Here is a 20,978-nt window from a genome sequence, read left to right on the forward strand (position 1 = left end):
ACAGTTCATGTGCATCCGTTTAAGTGCACTAACCTGTCTTATTATCGTATTCGATACTCTAAATATACGAGGTAGGCAGTAAAACCGTCCTTAACTATCGCTCGTGTAAATGTACCCATCTGGATTTCGCGAGAAAGTAACATACCTGCTAAAATTTTTAGGTTAGACTACTTTTGCCTTAAGAATAATTGCTAACTTTGAGAATGTAGAAATTAAGAACTTAACATGTTTTGCATATTTCGATTCACTGATGTGTTGTGGAATAATACTCTGGGCTAACTCCTCACTTCAAAGGCAAAAAGGAATTGAGAGTAACAGAGATATTCACAAGTGCAACATTAGAAGGAGAAATGATCTCCATTACCCATTAATGAATCTAACTTTCGCACACAGTGGAATTCTCCTTAGCTTCTTCTTCTGTACCATAGAGGAAACGTGATAGAAAAAAATTAGTCATTCTTACAAAGCAGTAAATGACCAGTGTGCAGCCATATAATGTTTTTCGACATATTTTGTGTGTGTGTGTGTGTGTGTGTGTGTGTGTGTGTGTGTGTGTTTTGTATGTTTGTTCTGTTGATATGGTCCACGTCATAACATTTATCGTGAATATGATCTATGGAACAAGTTACTAACTATCAGCGTCACATTCCTCCCAAAGAACTACATTTAAGTTCCTCGTACATATATGTTACGCCTTCATCATGTCTTGTACTGGCCTGATAACAATCCTTGCGAAACGTCTCTTAATTCATTCAATATACCCTTTCCTATTTGTTTATTGCGACAGTGCAGTTTTCTAGAATTTTTGCACTATCGACTTGTACACTATTTACTTTGCAGTTTCATCACACTTACACGAAACTCAAAACAGTTTCTCACCTTCGTTCCATTTCATACCTCTTCACACTAATGCTCTTAAATACACTCTGAGACAGAAAACAAAACGACGGGGCATGAAGGAATTATCCGAATGGGACGGAAATCGGTAGATGTGATGTACATGTACAGACAAACAAATGATTACAAGTTCAGAAAAATTGGATAATTTATTCAAGATAAAGAGCTTCACAAATTGAGCAAATCAGTAACGGGCTGGTCCACCTCTGGCTCTTGTGAGCGGATTTTTGGCTTGGTATTGATTGATAGAGTTATTAGATGTACTCTTGAGAACCGTCGCGCCAAATTCTCTCCAATACCGAGCTGGTTAGCCGGCCTTGCCCATAAAGATCCAAACGTTCTCAATTGCGGAGAGATCCAACGACCGGCCGGTGTGGCCGAGCGGTTCTAGGCGCTTCAGTCGGTCGCAGGTTCGAATCCTGCCTCGTACATAGATGTGTGTAATGTCCTTAGGTTAGTTAGGTTTAAGTAGTTCTAAGTTCTAGGGGACTGATGACCTCAGATGTTAAGTCCCATAGTGCTCCGACCCATTTGAACCATTTCTTTTCATAGATCCAACTACCTTGCTGACTAAGGTTGGTTTTTGGCAAGCACGAAGGCAAGCAGTAGAAACTCTCGCCAAACTTCACAATTTCCTGTTTTCCCTCTATACCCGCAGAACATCAATTTGTGACCAATTTGCACAATTCTATTTGCCAGGGTATTCACTTAATTTCATCCACATTTTAAAAAAGGCTCCGTTTAGTACAATTGGAAATATGTTTTAAGTCGATCTGAATTTCCCTACGTTATCTGAACGATCTTACTTTCCTACAGACAAAAGTATCGACAGCGAGCAATCTGGGAGTGCCTCTGACCTTACCCGATACATCGTTTACGCATAAAGCGAACATTGGCATTCTGATACATTTCTCTGGAGCACACGCGATGTTGTTTATGTTTCTGTTGAACATTTGCCATCCAGTATAGTGCACTGAGGTTTGTTGGTCAAACATTTTTCGAGCCAACACATATTTTTTGAAGCTACTTTTCAAGAATCGTTTCTTAGTTATCACTGGACAATATTGCACAGTCTCGACTGACTTTCAGAAATCTGGGATGGTGGAATCTATCGGTTGACTTACATCTATTGTTTGCAAAATATCGTGTGTGAAAGAACCCACTTGTGGAAGAGGAGATTAGTGTTTAACGTCCCGTCGACAATGAGGGCTTTAGAGACGGAGCACAAGCTCGGAGTAGGGAAGGACGGAGATGGAAATAGGCTGTGCCCTTTCAAGGGAACCATCCCGGCATTTCCCTTAAGCGACTTACGAAAATAGCAGAAATCGAAAATCAGGGAGGCCGGACGAGGGGTTTGCACCGCCATCCTCCCGAATGCGACTCCAGTGTGCTAACCACTGCGCCACCTCGCTCCGTAGCGAATTGCATTTTAGAGTGATTGGTGCTTCCAGAACCCGTGCTGCTTCTTTGAAATAAGTTACTTTCCTTCCAGGAAAGTCTCAATGTTTGACCTTAGAATATGCTGTAGGATCCTACAACAGACGGACTTTAGCAGTATTGCTCTGCAATTCTGTATAACCATTCTCGTACTATTTCTCTAAACGGGAATGACCTACTTCAGTTCCTAGTGAGGTAAGACTCTTGGAATGGGAGAGATCCTCGTTAAGTATGGCGTAGGAGAGGAGTTACGAGGCTGAGAGAGCATCCCCGTACAGGCTGTTGCGTCATGGGTGACAGAGTGAGTGTTGGCTGAGTGGGAACGGCAGTGGGTAACAATAAGCTATTGCCGGTCAGTGAGACTATTCACCCACGGTGCACATACTTTCGAGCTCAACGAAGGGACAAGTGAGCCTCACTCGCCTTCCTATCGACCACTGCGTAATGACGCCTGCATATCTTTTGCAGCAAGAACATCCGCCGGAATACAGCGCTCACGGAGTCAGCACGGTGCACCATGTTTTAACGTTCTGTGTGTTGCATGCTGATAGGAGGAAAGCCTTTGGCCTAGCGAGGGACGTGCCGTCCATTTTAGCGATGACAAACCAATGGCACGATAATTGTTGACATTTCATGTGGCATCAGAACTCCTGCCCAGTTTAATTGGATATAGGTTTTAATGTGTTTTCTAGTGGCTGGCTCCTCTTTTTGGTTCGCAGTTATCCTCTGTTTTCTTAATTCTTTGAATAAGTGTCAACAGTATGACTAAGTCTCCTGGCACATCTATATGTGGCATTTTCTATTGCTGTGGCTATCGTTATGTGGCCTTAGCTTTCCGTTCATTGAGAGTAGCCCTCATTCAGCAGTACCTCCATCTCGTGGAAGGGAGTTGATGACGAAGCTGTTTAGCGTCTAACAATTTTAAATCCATCCATCCATGAACTAGAAGAGGAGTTAATTTCGCAGCATATTGAATATAATGTCTAATTTGAGTTTCGTTAGTGCTTCGTACCTTGTTTTTCATTACCGGGAGTGTTGTTTCAAATTGCACGTATGAGGCGGTATAAGATTCTCTACGTGATAGTAGCATCACTCGTGAAAGCATTTTAGGTGCAGAATGTAACATTTTGGCTTTCTGTCTCTTGTCTTTCGTTGAAGTACGAGACTGAATCTCTAAAGCCTTAACACAACTTTTGGATCACTTTTTTACACAGGATTACAAGTTCCTGGGTTTTTCGGATAAAACTTTAGCCACGATTTCTGACTAACATGAAGGCCATGCCTACTAGTCATCGCCTATTTCGTCCAGATTTGTGATATATAGAGAGCTTGGCCATAAATGAAAATGACGGAGGTGGAAGCTCCAGATGGCTACGCGTTTAGCAAAAAAAACAGCATTTTTGGCGCGGGACGGGTGAGGGATGAGCCAGTTACGTTTCCAGACAGTAGTTGGCGCAGCGGAAAGAGTGCAGAACGCTAATACGAGGGTCGTGGGGTCGAGTGCCTATGAAGGAACTTTCTTTAATTGTTTTACTTTAAATATTTATGTTACTTACACCGAGATATGAATGAAGTAACCGACAACGCAGTATGCTATAACCGTTTCTGGAAAATCATTGCCAACAGTCTGTGTAGGCCTACAAGATAGTATTGGCTCTTTTGGGCTGAGGATTCAACAAACGTTGAATGAATAGGCGGCAAATTATAGGAATGTTAGCATTACTTCGTCAAAATCTGGGAAACTTACAACAGTTTCGTATAAAAAATGTCTGAGCGATGTGATGAAACTCGACGTGCAGAACAAATTTCTTGTCTTAATTGATTCGTAGGAAAGACAAACAAATCCAAAATTATACGACGAGATTTTTCAAGCTGAAGACAGATTGCCATCGTGTGGTATTAAAGTGATTTCTCCCAAATGCCGTGCGCTAGTGCAACCCTACGATGTCTATTTTTGCCATCAGGTAAAGAATTCTATCAAAAAGCTTCGAAACTGCTCTTATCACATCGAAAGAGAAACAGAAATCATTAGCCGAGAAGACTTCTTCAAAGTACTTTCTATTGTAGGTCGTCAGCTCTCCTCGTTCAGCTATCCTCGCCCAGCACGTGTAAATCGTCAACCGTAAAATAATAAAAAGTATCTCTTTTTATACGAAGTTCTCGTACACGTCTTGTAATCTCATCCCGGAAATTTATTACCAATCTTAAATTTTCCTTCACCTTTTCATGGCTTTTATGAAATGTATTGGACATTGCAGTGTGTGATGTCCTTAGGTTAGTTAGGTTTAAGTAGTTCTAAGTTCTAGGGGACTGATGACCATGGATGTTAAGTCTCATAGTGCTCAGAGCCATTTATTTGCAGTGTAACGTAAAAGCTAAAAACAAAAAAAAGTTCGTACGTAGGAACTCGACCGTTGCACTCTTCTCTGTTGTCTGGAAATTAAGCTTACACAAATGGCTGAACTGCATCCAACACGCGCCAAAAATGCTTTTCTCTAAACACTTGGCCATCTGGAGCTCTCATTTCTGTTACTTTCATTTCTAGCCAAGCCCCACACACTCCACAAATTTTGACGAATTTGGTGATGTCGATTAGGCGCCGTCTCCTTGTAAGAATGTTTGCACACATAGCTCATTTTATGAAAGCACGAGTTGCCCTTAAGTCCTCTCTACCAGTTTTCCTACAGTCTCTTAGTTGTGATTGTGGGACCACATCCGTATTCGCTGCATTCTTCGAAACATACCATTATACCAGGTTGGTCTTTGTTGTCTTGTATTACTTTATTAGGTACTTTTTTGTGTACACCGCTATTTGTGATATGTTTGAGCTTTATACATAGAGGGTTTCATTGAATATAAGAATCCCATTGTTCCTCTATGAAAAAAATCTGAACATGGAAACTATTTGATGAAATTTATAATCAGTCAACATTATTCTGATACTTAATGTAAACATATGTTAGGTGCATTGCATATAGTTGCAATAGGCAGTGTCGGTGAGAAACTGGTTTTGAGTGTTTCCGATATGCTGAACTGCTGGACAGTTGCTGAAGGAAAGAAAGCTAAACTCGGTGGTAGCTTCGTCCTCTCGAAAAGTACAACGTTACCCCACTTCCCAATCCGATGAACGGGTTACCGCTAATTATATTTGTATCTTTATTCCGTAACACACTGCGTAAAGTTTTTGAATTAAATACAGGAATGGGAGTTCAACCTGGTCAACATAAGATCCGAACCATCCACTCTACTCCTCTTTCTGATGATATTACGGATTTGAACTTACTTTCTCCTGCAGGATTCCAGCCTGTTAGGGAAGGATGAGCAACGAAATCGACCGTGTTTTTCTATTTTTTTTTAAGAAATAATCTCGGTATTTGCCTGAAGCGGTTACGGCGAACTACAGAAAACTTAAATCTGGATGCCCGGACGAGACTTTACACTATTGTCCAACAAAATACGAGTGAAATGTCTAATCACTGCATCACACCGCCCACTAAGAAGAGGATGAAGGGAGTTAGTTTACAGGATAACGAATCGTTCACATCGGACTCGTTAGAAATGGAGCACTAACCGTTGGTGAAGAGAGGGTAAGTAACTCAGTTGTGCTTTTATTGAAGGATTAATTTTTTGATCACAGAAAACCTGAAGTTGAACCTTCTCCCACCTCCCCCTCCCCCCTCGAAATATAACTCTGTAACACAAGTGTCTTGAACAGCATGTCGCTTCACTTGGGCTCATCAGTGAGACTTAATTACCTCGACCAATGAGTTTCCAAATCATAGTGCTTATTAATGAGCGTATTGTCATTAATGGACGTACCGCATTTTTATGGGGGCATGTCCGTGGTCGAAATGGTTTGCCGTTGTCGTCGTCCGAAATGTGAATATTAAACACTGCTCAGAATAATTACGGGAACATGACTTTGGACGTTTGCCATCCTCCATTGAACAATAATTGAGGACTGGTTTTGCTACCAAATTATACCTTTACCTTTCACAAATTGAGTGCATAACAACACACCACTACATCCTCGTTCATTTTCGTAATAAGAACTGAAACGTCCGACAAGTGTTGCAAACAAAGTGGATACAGTCATTCATCCCGTCACCCTGGATCCTTTTCAATGGACTTTGAAAGCTTCAGTTACATGTATGCCCTCCGTGACTGTTAATCACCGCCCGACACCTAAGTGACGTGTTCCCATATAGGTCTACGGAGGTCGCCCAGTGGTATTCGTTCCTATTCTGCAATGAGAGTTCTCGGTGAGTCAGCAATATAACAGTACGACCACGAACACGTCTATCAAGCATGTCCCATATGTTTTCGATGGGGTTTAGGTCAGGAGCCACCATCGGGAGTCATCACTGGCCATTCCATTACTTCAATGTCGAGGCTTCTCAGGACATCCCTGTTGAAGCCCGCCATTGAAGCCCGCCACATCGTCCCTGGCATTATTGTGCATAAGAAGGAACTCAGGGCCACCAATGTATTCAGCAGCCACCAAAAGCTCCACCAAAGATCTGGTTGATGTATTGCCGGGCGGTAAAGCGACCATGGACAACGAACAAGATTCGCACACCTATCAAAATTGGCGCCTCCCCACACCACCACAGGACCTTCGCCGAATCTGTCGATTTCCTTGACAACATTTGGCAGCTACCGCTCACCGCTGCGTGTCCACAGATGAACACGCAAGAAATTTGGAGTCTGTAGATATCACGTTTCACCAATGACGATGTTGCCAGTTGACATGGGAAGGACAGAACTGAAGGCGAGCTGCGAGATGATGTGTCAAGCGGGGTACTCGAACAGGACGTCCGAGTCGTAAGGTCCTCCCTCGTAACGTGTTCTTTACAGTCCGGCTTCAGTGGCCCTTAAGAGACTCTTGCAGTGCTCTCGAGTTAGCTGTACGATGTTGCAATGCAGAGATGGCCAGATATCGGTCTTCACCTGGGTCTGTAACGTGCCGGCGACCTTGTCCAACTCGCCTTGTGTGGTGACCTGTCTTCTTCTTGTAGCCTGTCCACAGCCTATGGATGACAAATGGAGGGACATTAGCATCTGCAGCAACATGACGGGAAGTTCGTCCTTCTTGAATCATACAGACTATTTTTACAATTTGCAATTCATTAGGATGTTGCTTTGCATGCGCTTGGTTGAATACAACGTCCACAAATGACAAATGTCGTCTATGTACCTCACTAGAAAACACTAGGACGCCGATGCTGAGTTCCTTCCTAGGAGTCACCTGACACTGTAATGCATAACGCAGAATATAGATGACGAATGACTTCAGTTGTGGCCTACAGCGAACATCTCATGCTATGCAACAAGACCACAGGTACTGCCAGTATCTAAATAAATTTAACATACTGGTCGTTGATACACGGGTTCCCCTAATTCTTACCGAGCGGGGTGGCGCAGTGGTTAGACACTGGACTCGCATTCGGGAGGACGACGGTTCAATTCCGCGTCCGGCCATCCTGATTTAGGTTTTCCGTGATTTCCCTAAATCACTCCAGGCAAATGCCGGGATGGTTCCTCTGAAAGGGCACGGCCGACTTCCTTCCCAATCCTTCCCTAATCCGATGAGACCGATGACCACGCTGTCTGGTCTCCTTCCCCAAACCAACCAACCCAACCAACCCTAATTCTTTTGAGCGGTGTTTACCTGAACTTTGTGACTTTTTGAACCGTGAGGATTTGATGAATACCTGTGCGGTCTAGTGTAGTACTGCGTTATTGTGTATGATTACAAAAACGAAAAGAAGGGAGAGCATCAAAGTCGGAGATGGCATGTATAATCAAGGAGGCGACTGATCTAAAAGTCCACACGTATAACAATCACCAGTGTTACACACCCTCCCTAAAAAGAGCTGTAGGACTCAACTCAGCACTTTGAAGCGCAGATGGGCAGTCAGGTCACCACACTCCATGGTGTCGATAATGTGACATAAATATTTACGTGCCAGCGAAATAATATACGTGACCTGTCTGAAATGAATTGAGCTTGTGCTTCAGTATGATCGTCGTCCTTTCTGTGTACCACGCTCCTAGTGGTATAGGAAATGGTGCATCGATATTTATAGCAATAAAAGAAAACAGAATTTACCATCTCTTACGCTACGTCGTGAATTTCAGTGATAGAGTGAGATATTCTGTTAAACCCTAATGTCAGTGGGATATTCTGTTAAACCACTGAAGTGCTATATTGTTTCTTTGTGTGTGTGTGTGTGTGTGTGTGTGTGTGTGTGTGTGTGTGTGTACTGATGATTTTATAGAAAGTCACAAATATTGTATGACAAGCAGTTGCTAGTTGCCGTACACAACTAAACAGAGTAGCGTTTGTAGAAAATGAAGGACTGTCAGTTTCGTGCTGTTATTGAAGGTATTTTTCATTTGGCTATACGAATAGCTGCAAAGATCAAAATGGAACTGAATTATGTCCATGTGGACTCAGCCCTTACATGCAAAATCATTTTTTTCGGAACAAATGAGTTTAATCGTGTACACAGGAGTCGAAGCGTGCCCCGACCGAGCAGTTGAGATTATCAGACGGCAAAGCATTGAAAAAAATAAGTGATAAGGTAATGGAAGGTTGCGTGAGAACACACATTGAAGGCATTTCAGCTGAATGACTCCATTAAATTCTTCACGAAAAAGTCGTTGTGAAAAAATCCTGTCTGAATTGGGGGTCCCACGATAGCTGCCGTTTGGAAGAGACAATAGCTCAGCCCTTACATGCAAAATTATTTCTTTCGGAACAAATGAGTTTAATCGTGTACACAGGAGTCGAAGCGTGCCCCGACCGAGCAGTTGAGATTATCAGACGGCAAAGCATTGAAAAAAATAAGTGATAAGGTAATGGAAGGTTGCGTGAGAACACACATTGAAGGCATTTCAGCTGAATGACTCCATTAAATTCTTCACGAAAAAGTCGTTGTGAAAAAATCCTGTCTGAATTGGGGGTCCCACGATAGCTGCCGTTTGGAAGAGACAATAGCTCACGCGGAAGAACTTTTCAACGTAGAATCTGGCAATCCGGACACTATTTACGCAGTTTCATGACTTAGACGATGTTCGGACTCACGCTCACATTCATGAATCCAAGACACAACAATGCTGTAGTCAACAGTTTGTGAGAGTTGGCCAAACAACTTGAAGATATATTCTGGAAATTTTTTTTTATGCCAACAGCTCTACAGTTTTATTCTTTCTCTACCTGTTTCGGGACTGGGTATCATCTTCATCAGATGGTCAAAAATACAGATCATGCTCTGAATGAGCCTCTGATGATTATTCGATGTTTAAGATCAAGTGTGTACATGTTATCACACTTCGATAAGTAGAAATTCAGTGAAACAATTATTGTGGTAGTGTGATCAAGTGTGTACATGTTATCACACTTCGACAAGTGGAAATTCAATGAAACAATTATTGTGATAGTTCGTCACATGTTGCAGTTGATGTTGCCGTATTTGGCAGAGATGTATTTTTGACCAAATGATGTACATTAGTATCCCCTATGAAGACGGTAGCCGGGAGTGAATAAATAAAATTGTACAGTTGTTGGCACAAAAAATTATTTTAAAAAAATGGTTCAAATGGGTCTGAGCACTATGGGACTTAGCTGCTGAGGTCATCAGTCCCCTAGAACTACTTAAACCGAACTAACCTAAGGACATCACACACATCCATGTCCGAGGCAGGATTCGAACCTGCGACCGTAGCGGTCGCGCGGTTCCAGACTGTAGCGCCTAGAACCGCTCGGCCACAGCAGCCGGCAATTTTTTTTTTTTTTTTTACAAATATTTAGCGGTTGAAGATAAACACTTGAAGAAAGCTTTATTAACTTGAAGATAATTTTGTCGGATGAAAAGTCATTGCATTTTGAAATTCACAGGTATAATGCTTATATATTACACAGACAAAAGCAAAAGAACAATAGTTGGCTCTTATTGTGTTTGTTTATTAAACTGTTTGAAAGAGGGGCTTACTGAAAGACAATTTCGGCTGCCAAACAAGATTATTCTGTCTCACTAGGATAGTGCTGCGTCTAATAATGGCGAAAAACCACCAGTTTATATTCGAATGGGTACACCTTATTCTCTTGACTCAAGCCTATTCTGTAGTTTTAATGTTTGGCTTTTAGTGTTAAAATTTTAATCAATGAGATAGTAATCGTGTCTCCAATGGCCTATTTTGCGTAGTTCAACATAAACTCCTTCTCCGATAGAATGGAAGAGTGAGAATCTCGTCACTTCAAGCGCGTTGTCGTCGAAGAAGGATGTGCTGAGATATAATAAAAATAAGTACAATTCTTTGTTGTTTTTTACCTGATTCATCTATTTAACGTCGGAAGACGCGTAGCAAATGGAAAATACTTTTTGTTGAAGCATGACTTTAAAATTTGTGCATTAAGTAACAAGTAAAAAAAAATCCTTTCTAATCAAAGAAAGAGTGTTCTTGAAGTGTTTTCCATACCTGATGGCCGTGCGCTCATTTTCCTTTCCCTCCCCAATATTGGCGTCCTGTCCTATAACTCACGCACGTAAAAACAACGCGTCAGTAGCTACCGGACGTCTGTCTTTCCCTACATGGTTGCGGAAGGCGACTCACCCGACTTAGGTGTGTTTCCTTGCTCTTCATATTGCGACGTCGTTTGTTGTTAACTCCCAACGTAACACAATAAAGCTCCAGACCTTGCATTATCAATGCCTGCCGAACTTCAGTCTAAATGTTTCCATCTGATACTCATTCTTATCAGTGTAATCAGTCTTCATTTTCAAAACAGATGTCTTCAGAGGTCGGCCTGCAGTGCTATTAACGTGGCCTCTTCCTAATCCGTCCTGACCAAGGGCAAAGCAGCGAGAGGGTCAGGTGCCGTCCCAGGGACGAGGCGAAAGCGAAAACGCGGCTGCCAGCTGGTTGTCGAAGGAAGGGGAGCACATCGGACGGAACCAGCAGCCCAAGTGCGTGCATGTGTGCGTGAGACTGCTCGACAGTGTTGTTCGCCTCCCCACCAAGTCGGACGAATGCGGTAATTGGCGGGGGAGAGGGGGCGGAGTAGGAGATAACACGGAGCGGCTGCCGCCGCCGCCGTAACTACCACGCGAGAAGTCGGCGTCGCCGCACCAGTGCGTTGCTAGCCACCGACGAGGAAGCATCGGGTGTTGTGGAACGCCTTCTTCCACAGCATATCGAGGGAGCGCGAGCGGAGACAGGCTACTGGAGTACCCCTGCGTGCTAGGCAGCTGGACGCACTGCGCACCTCACCTTCAGTCGCTTTGCGATAGCGCAGCCTGCAGCTCGGCGGCAGTGAAGTTTCCAGTTTTCTCCACTGTTGGCGCTGCTGCGGCACTGGCGCCGCTTTGACAAAAGCCTTCAGTTGAGTCAGGGACGCGAGCGCGTGCGCAGCTGCTAGAAGGAGCTGGCAGATCTTTCGCTTCTTCGACATTAACCGAAATCCGAAGTGACGACTGCTGTTGAGGAGCTCGCTGCCGGCATGACGGACGCGATCGAGACTATGATGCTACGTAGCTGTGCACAGCGGGAAGCCTGCTCTTGCTGAAGACGCGATATTTAAACCTCTTCGTACTTATTTCAGCCAGACAGGTACGTCTGTGTGTAGCGTCTGGATTAGTCGTTTCGAAAGTATTAGTGTAGGCTGTTCGTGATGTGACTGCTTATTGAGGCTGTTGTCGCAGATAGGTCTAGCTTGACCATCTGCTACGCGGCACACTACTTTATGTTCAGTGTCCGTGAATGTTTCGTCTAAATGTTCCAATTTACAGTCTTTGCATCTCTTCTATTCTTCTATCCATACAACGCTGTATGCTAATATTGACTCAGGGAGAGATCAGCATAGCAGAGATCAGCATATTCGCATGAGCTACAACGCAATAAGAATAATGCGTGAAATTGGCAACTAAATTAGATTATCAAGACGAATTATGCACGCAGCATACTACCAATAAGAAGTGAATAACACGTAGTCTACAGTGAAGTGCTTAGTGATAGACGACGTAGGGGTGCAGTCTCTCCTTTTCCAGCGTCGTCTTGATTGCAAAGTTGGTAAAGATTTTAATTTGCTTCAACGTTTGCTAGAAGAAACATGTTGTTGGTCATTACACACCGCAAGCTACATATCGACGACTTGTTTACATCATAAATGGCAAACAGTTTTTTATATTTAGGCCAGTTCTATAGTTTGTAGGGTATCTATTCCCAACGTAAGCACAATAAAACAGGTATATTCGTTTTCTACTGCAAGCATATTCACATGATTGCTCAGTTAAGCGTAAGGAAGCTATTGTAGTATATAATGGTACTGTCACTTGCCCTCTTTAGGAGTGTGTGTCCGATTTATTAGAACAACTAGATGGTTCTGTCTAGAAGGCTTGCGTCTAATAGAAGTAATTTGACTCTTGCCTAATATTGACTTGATCTGTAGTTCTGTGTTACCACAGAATATTCTTGTTTTGAAACAATAGCTACAGTATAATTTATTGCTTGAAATAAAATCCTTAGTTGCGGCTGACGTGCGCCAGCATTGCCTTTTGAGGCAAAAATAAGCTGTTTTGCTCTGGTCATTGTGTTGAAAGAGATTGTTGTTTTAGCACTAAAACATTTGTTCTCAGTGTTATCAAGAGTTTCCCTAAATGTTGTATCAGCAAGGAGGTGAAGACGGATATTGCTTCGTGATAAATAATAGGCCAGACAAGCTCACAAACTAAGCAGTTTTTTTTTACGCAAATCTTGCTGTTAAGAAGTTAGCACTGATAATATTTTCCTATTGAAATCAGGATAAATTTTCACGGGAAAGTAGTAATCGAGAGCATTTATGTTTTGCAACAGTGGTGTTTAATGCGGGGTGTCTATAATTTGTGTACATGAATGCTTGGTATTTAGTCTGTAGCGTGGTAGTTTTGATGAAGTCTGGGAGAAAGGGATTTCTGCCTTTTTTTTTTTTTTTTTTTTTTTTTTCGCTTTCGAGATGAATAGATGTTGCGGGTAACGCATACAAAATTGATGCATTATTCTTCCTTTCTTTCGTCACAGATCTGTATCAACATCTCACTTTTGCTTCAATATTTGTTCAAGACACATGAAAGAAATTGACTGTACCGCCCTGCATTGCACTAGAATAAGGTGACTATCATGTCAAACTTGCGGATATTGCCAGAAGTTTTAATCAGAATCGTGCCGCCCTAAGAGAATCCTCAATCCTTAGCTGCATTTGCTTGTCGCAGTGTGATAGTATTATTGTAGTGATTCGGCATCGGACAGGCCTTGCAACATTGATCAAAGTTTCGGCTGTTTTGCAACGTCTAACAGCTTCCCTGGAGCAATATAAACGACTGCTGTTTTGGGGAGGTAGCTACTTCATTATCGATCCACTCGTTGCGGCTCTATCCAGTGTGCTGCTCAGCAGTACGATACTTTCATAGAATGTTTGTCAGATGTGAGGAGACCTTTGCCAACTGTTTCACTAAGTGAAAAGAAAGTGAGGAAGAAAGGCCCAGATGGCGTATGTGCATAGCGTAGGCAACAGGCTACGAGAGTAGCAGGCGTCGTAGAAAGAATCCATGAGTTATGTTTATAATTAGCAATGAGTCTATTCTGATGTAATTTACGCTCAAACTCTAAATGGAGGTAGTGTCAGAAATGCAGTAAATTGCTAAATTCCACTCATATTCGAAGAAATATATAAGAGTTTCATATGAGAGTTTCATAAATGCCATTTACTCAGCTTGAAACAGGTGTTAATTATGCACGCATCGGAATTACATTTGTTGATTGACATAATGTGGGTTCACAGCTTCTATAATTTGTTTGTTTCGTCATTTTCGCTTCAAGTTGTAACTGTCTTTTATTTCACAAGTGCAGTGTCACTATTTGTACCAGTTCCAAGCGTTGTACATATTTGATATAGGTTGTGATCTGCCTCGTATTGAATTAATTAAACCTACCAGGCAGTTACTACTTGTATTTTTAATAACGACTAATAGCTGGATCCCAAATGCCGAGATTACAATTGTGAAATAATAATGTTACAGCTAAAAGCGAACATGAAGTCACTTAAAAACATTAAAACATTCTAAAAATCTTACCCCAGTACCAGTCTTCGTTAATATTTCCTTTACTTATTCGAGAATCCTTGACTTTTACGAAATATTGGGGCATGCCGTCAGGTGTACTTACCACGTACTGCGCAATGCAGCTGCAGCAGTTTACTGTAGATGTTTTTCACGTACCGAGCCACTGAATCCTTAAACGAGCCTCATGAAACTAAACGGTTAAGTGCCTCTGAAGTGCATCCCACCATAATAGATGTCCACCTAAAATGGGCATCCATAATATTTCACTCTCCCTTCAGAACGGCATTTTTATCGTTGTAGCAACTACGGACATTTTTGTTTTACACCCTCGACATTTTTCGTGCAACAATGTACTAAAGACTCAGTGTTGTACTTGTCTCGGTCGTGAATCTGTTGTTTAATGGCGCGACTCACATTTTAACAGCAAAGTGGGGTGTATATGTATATGACGTCTGATAACGCTGGGCTGGACCTGAACCTGAAGTTTGCAGCACGGCGTTGCTGTAGGCGCGATGTTTACCTGGTACTGGGGATAAAACTGTGCTGTATTGGAAATTGGGACGTTTATGCAAAATAAAAGGTACTAGCATTTATATTCTACTTTACTGCTATTATGAGGACACGAATGTCTTAAATGAAGTGAATCGTTATTATGCGCTGTCTTTGCTGCAGTATTTTCGTAGATAGAAGCCAAAGCTGTTGTTGTTGTTGTTGTTTTCAGTCCTGAGACTGGTTTGATGCAGCTCTCCATGCTACTCTATCCTGTGCAAGCTTCTTCATCTCCCAGTAAAGCTATTAATCGTACGAAAGAATATTCTCTCCTTTGGGTGGACTATTACTTGCAAAAAATGGTTTTGTTGTCTTGAGTTATTTATGATATAGTGTCCATTTGTGTGTGTTGCAGAATCAACCTGGTTACAGAGCTGGGGATCGGTTGACGGCACTCCTGTCTGTCCTTGGTAAATCCCAACGTGCGATGTGACGTGCTGCTTAAAAAAAATTAAAAAAACCGGAATTCGAATTTTAGAGGAGCAGCGTTCAAATTCCTTTTCAACGTTTCCCGTTTGACGCATTACTTCAAATTACTGGGATGGTCCCTTCGGCTAAACCGCGGAAGTTTGCCTCTTACATTATTAATCTGTCCCTAATGAATATGCCGTACGCTCATTTCATTTTGGATATCGACGAGACGGCGAACTCTGCTAACCTTGTGTTGCAGGGGGACCAGTAACGTTAAAGACGTAATAATCTGTCCGTAGAACCACAATGCTGTTTGCAAGCTGACAGAGCATCGCGTATGATCTCATGTATTTAGACGTGTTTGCCGTTCGCTTTTTGTGCTCGTCGCCCGTGTGGTTAGGGACATGTGTGCGGCGATGGTTGCCGGCGTTTTGCGCCTCACGCCGGTGACCACAGGCCCGTTTGCTCGTAATAGGCAGCGCTTACGTTCTGTTTGTTTGGTCAGCCCGCGGCAGCAGCAGCAGCGACCTGGTCCCGTTTCGAAAGTAGTCCCGCCGCGCCTGCAGCCGACGCCGCCGATACGGCGCCCAGGGGGACATTTGCATGTGATACCAGCCGCCAGTGAAACGCCACTTTCCCACCGTGGTGAGCGTTTTCGCAGGTGGAAACCACTGGCCTAGTTCACCGTTACGAAATGTGTTTGTATATTGTACAGTGTGTTACGTGATTGGCAGTTGCTGGGCGAAAACACATTGCCAGTTTGTTGTATGTCGCGCTTTCCCCGTACCATATGACAACGAAAATGTTCACCGAATGGGTAACAGTGCGTGCTGTTGGATGTAACGAACGCTGCTGTAGGGCGATGCGCTTCTCGATTGTTTCGGAGAAATGGTGGTTCAGTGTTTGACAAGCCCACTCATTAGCATACAGAGCGCCAACCGCCAAGCAGCAGCGTTAACACAACAGACTACGTCGGCATACTACAGCAGAACTCTGCTCGTGCCGCGTTCGTTTCAAGTGTCTCTTTTTTTCCTTATCTAGCAAACCCTTGTATCATGTTTCTTCAGAAAGGAATAACAATAATGACTGTGATTAATTTTTGGTTATGTATAATAACGATCGTTATGAAATTATCGATACATTGGTGCGTGTACGCGAAATACAATGTAAATTATTCACAGCAGTTACATCCTAGTATGACTGTGCTGTGTGATACTCTGTAACACACCCGCTTCCGAGACACGATGAGACGCTCCAGTCCCGGTTCGAAACCGACCGGCGAACTGACGAGAATCGGTGTGGAGGCCAGCGTGGACGTGGTTTTTAGGCGGTTTCCTACATCGCACTATGTGAATACGGGACTGATACCCATGTCCCGCCTCAGATACACGCTACGCATTTAGAAAAGTGAAACTTACTGGTACATTAAAACTGTGTGCCGGACCGGTATCTTTATCTTTCTCAAGGAAGTGCTCCACCAATTGAGCTATCCGAGCATGACTCGTAACTCTTCATAGCTTTACTTCCGCCAGTACTTCACCCCCTAATCTGCAAACTTTACGGAAGTTCTCCTGCGGGACTGGCACTCCTGGAAGTTAAGGGTATTACGGAGGCGTAGCTTGCCCACAGCCTGGGGACAATCGAGAATTAAAGCTGTGAGGACGGGTCGTAAGTCGTGCTCGGCTAGCACTTGCCCACGAAACGCAAAAGTCCTGGCTTCGAGTCTCGATCCAGCACACAATTTTAATTTCCAGGACGTTTCATATTACTGCACACTCCGCTGCAGACTGAAAAGTTCATTCATTTAGAAAACATTCTCACACTTGCATATCGAATTCACTTTCAACTCAAACAGATGGGACACACACATTTCGCTCTGATGAATGAACTGGAGACTGATGACCTTACATGTTTCGCCTCCTTAAACACTTAATCAGCAGATACGCTCTATCGCCGCAGTTTGCGGGCATGGCACTGTATACCCCCGCGCTAGGGGAAGTAGCATCTTGTAGGCATGTCAGTTGGCGCCGACGCTAGTCTCAGCTGCCAAGTTTCGTCCGCTTACCACAGTTAAAAAATGTTTGCCGCTAGGATCCAGCTCCCCTTGTTGCTAATGTGCACGCTGCACATACCGCGTTCTGTGCCCCTCTGCGACAGCGGGCATCTCATGGCGCGACTATAGTTTTCAGGAGGAGCATGAACTTCGAATCTCGAATTCTAGAAATCGCTTGAGAAGTCTATCGTACGAGAGTAGCATTTTTTAAAATCTTGTTTGTACTACAGTTGTGTGAAGAATGATAAATGTTGGTGATCCGTTGGATGTGTGCTTCCCTTGTGAGTGTGAAGGTTTCTAGGACCAGAAACTTAGTATTTTGGCTACATGCATGTTGATACCATTAGAGATGGAACGCTACCTCTGATTGGGCAGGGACAGACTGTCTCCAGTTGTTTCATCAGCATTCACCCGAAGCGAGTTAGGTAACTGCGGCAAACCTAAGTCTCGATGATAGGGAGGAAGGAGTATTGGAGTTCTGAAGTCAGGTCGACGGCACCAGTGGCGTCGTCACACAACCACAGACTCTGAAGAAAATCGGTCTTATCCTTTTTAAAGGAACCGTCCCGGCATTTGCCTTACATGCAGTTTCTGGAAACAAAGCAAAATCTAAATCAGCTGTGTCTTAAAGTGCGCCAACCCGGCATGGTGCTTCTTTGGTAATATTAGTGGTTACAAAAAGCCGTTACATAGGCATTGGAGAATAATTTATCGACACAGTATTAACAACGCTTGACACAGCATGCGAAATTCGTTCTCGCTAAACAGTCCAGTTGGTGAAGTATTGCAATGGTCAACACACTTGATTTGTGTTCAGGAGGACCGCGTTCAAACTGCCGTTCAGTCATCCCAAGTTAGATTTTGCTCTGTTCCTAACTCACTCCAGGCAGTCGCTAGACTGAAAAGACTGCTCTTGATTCCCTAGCTTACAAATTACGAAATGGTCTCCGTCTCTGGCGATCATGATGTCGCTGGGACATCACATTACGTCGTAATCAGCTACGGTTGAATTCCACACTATTTGCAGAAGAGCTTGTGGGGGTTTTCAGCTTGATTCTGTTAACAGAAAATTGAGGAAGAAGCAATCCAAATTTGTGAATTAGCCAAAAAACAAAAATTCCAAAAACTTCAGTCAGAATCAGAAATACTACAGCAGATATCCCTTATATCGTAAGCAGATGGAAGGGTCTAGCGTAAAGTGATCACATCTAATATTTGAAGAAACTGAAAAAATCAACAATATCCCACAGCAGGGACCATTTATAGTCATTAAAAACCCGTTTTTACAGCCCCCGATGTTATTTATTCAAACAAATCTATAGTTTTTTCGGCGTCTCTTGTTAGAGTGATATGAAAATCAAGCAAGCAGTAAAATGCTCGTACCTTTACACTCAGTACTTCTTTAGGTATCTTGAAGTGTTAGTTGATTTTCCGTACTGGCGAATTCTATATTCATCGAGCATTGAAATCTTGCAGTAATCTTTGATAACACGTGAGACTTATCAAAGCGTGGGTTTGTTCTCTCATCAGCCTTATCTATCGGTAACGGCTCTGTAATTGTTCTATGGATTTTCAGATAAGCAGGTTTCGAAGAAACAGGGTAGTGGATGTAACCATTCATCTGCGGTCAGTTACCGAAATAGATACGTTACGAAACAGCGAACGACCTATGCTAAGTGGTTTTGCCATTCTTCTCCCAATATGAACGCTTCGATTGGTCACATGGTCTTAGCTTACTGGCTAAAAGGCCTTCTTTCTCTTCAGTCAGTCTCAGGATTCCATTTCCATTAAAGTCGCGTGAGTGCTGTGAAATAGATTTAGCACTAAAATGGTCCAGTTACAACCTTAAGAGTCCTTAGGCTTTATAACTTTGTGTGCGTGTGCATATGCGTGCGGTTTTTGGGGGGGGGAGACTAAAGCTGAACTTCCTGAGTGTTAAATATTATCCTATCTGAATTTTCATACGTATTCAATCTGTTCGTGACACGGGAGCTGAATTTTGATGTCAACTGGAAATAGCAGACTGTACCGGAGAGTGCGTCGGCTAGTTAAATGGAGTACAGAGAGTGATCCACGTTCCTTGCTGCGACGCACCTGTGTATTGATTCCCTAGGTGTACAACTGACCTGCAACCTCCTTACTGCCGATCGCATTGCTTTGTTGTGCGTGTGACTTCGCAGCCGTTACATAATGGCCACTGCTATAGGGCGTTCACAACCACGTCCGGTACGCGCTGATGATGCTCCGATCGTTTGGTTGGTTCCGAAAAGCACAGATGATCGCCAGCCCATTAACACTGATTCAGAGTTCTGTCGCTACATATAAGTGTAATTGTATTGTAGTTTTGGAGCCTAAGTCGGTCTTTCCCTCGCCACCCCCCTTCCCTCCTTCAAGGGGGAAATTGGTTAAGAACCAAAAGAGGGCCATGCAACTACGGACTGGAAGTTGCCAAGAACATTATTCTGTTGATGGAACCGCTGTCTGTTCCGCTCAAGGTCGCTTGTAATTTAAATGCCCTGAGAGGTGAGGAAGTGCAATTTCGTATAGCCTCGAGAACTTAACCGCTATTTTTTTTCTTCTCGTTCCTCTTCTGTCGCCAGGTTGTGACTTACGCAGGTGCCAGAGAGAAAAGTAGCAGCTAAACGAACGAGTTTCCTGAAAAGATTCCACGGACATAATCGAGGTGCCGCGGAGTATCCTCCACCGATTCTGTGATCCATGTGATAGATAGTCGTGCATGTAGTCTTTCGTGGCATCCATGGGCCAGGTTTTATAAATCGCTCATCAGAAAATCTGTACTAGTATCCTAAAAATAAACGTATGTTTATTCCCTGTGCAGTTTTTCTAGTTTTTTCAAGGCGCAGGAGGGTGGAGGGCTGCGCCTACTGTAGGATAGTCGCTGCAATACAAGGTCAGCCACCAGGTCGTGAAAACTAGGATCATTTCCAGTGACAGTTGTTACCCAGTATGACGTAATCACATTCATAACATTCGACAGCCAACGCAAATGGATGCAACTGCTTATACTGCACGTAAAAAAAGTGAATGGCTGTTTATACAGATCGTGATAGCACAAAATTTAAGCCAGTCATCTGTTTTTCGGGAAGTTCAGAGTTCATATCCCCATCCTGACATACTAATTTAGTTCCCATGGTATCTGCACCACCTGAGGCGAAAACTTTTTGTTTGTAAAAAATTTGAAACAGACTAGCAAAATTTTACACCTTTTACTTTATTCTTTCGCCTCTTCTGTAATCAAGATGCAAATCTTACTTCGATGAAACCTCAGATGAAAGTGACGACAAACAGTATTTTAAATATTTACAGGCGACAGAGGGATTCTGCAACTGTGTTAAAGTAAAGAGTGTGCTAGAATGGTAGCAGTCACTGATTCCATGTATAGTCTCTTACATTTTTTGTGATTTTCTGCTTTCGAACTTCATAGGTACCTGACTTGGTATGCTTTAAATGAGCAAAAACCGAACATTATTTTCACTATTCCTATATAAAACTTTCACCAAAGTTTCGAA

General features: G+C 43.0%; 1 protein-coding gene across 1 annotated transcript in view; it reads left to right on the plus strand.

Moving 5' to 3' along the window:
- The first annotated feature begins 11,453 nt into the window (after nucleotides 1–11,453).
- Nucleotides 11,454–20,978, plus strand: part of LOC124603335 (MICAL-like protein 1) — a 67,399-nt gene continuing 57,874 nt past the window's right edge. The window contains exon 1 of the mRNA XM_047136388.1: nucleotides 11,454–11,949. The gene's annotated coding sequence lies outside the window, so the exon portion shown is untranslated. The remainder of the gene's footprint in view (nucleotides 11,950–20,978) is intronic.

Source organism: Schistocerca americana, chromosome 1, assembly GCF_021461395.2.
Source record: "Schistocerca americana isolate TAMUIC-IGC-003095 chromosome 1, iqSchAmer2.1, whole genome shotgun sequence".
In the NCBI taxonomy this organism is placed as follows: Eukaryota; Metazoa; Arthropoda; class Insecta; order Orthoptera; family Acrididae; genus Schistocerca; species Schistocerca americana.